Raw genomic sequence first — 294 nt, forward strand, 5'->3', positions numbered from 1 at the left:
CCCAGGCGTGCATAAGTGCACCTGCATGCCTACCATCCCTGTCCTAATATTCCTTTTTACTTACTCTTTTCATGTATCCAAATTATGTTTATACTTTTACCTGTTATCTTATATATGATTGACAAAATAAAATAAAATAAGGCTTTTCTGTTTGTTGCCGGAGGAACGTTTCTCCGCTCCCTCCTTGCTCTTTTGGAGGATGGCAAGGAAGCGGCAGGAGCACGTGCTCACTACGAAGTGAACGAGCAAGGACATCCCAGCTCCGCTTCAATATGCACAGAGTAGCACTGTAAA

This window comes from Ahaetulla prasina, chromosome 1 (genome assembly GCF_028640845.1).
Source record: "Ahaetulla prasina isolate Xishuangbanna chromosome 1, ASM2864084v1, whole genome shotgun sequence".
In the NCBI taxonomy this organism is placed as follows: domain Eukaryota; kingdom Metazoa; phylum Chordata; class Lepidosauria; order Squamata; family Colubridae; genus Ahaetulla; species Ahaetulla prasina.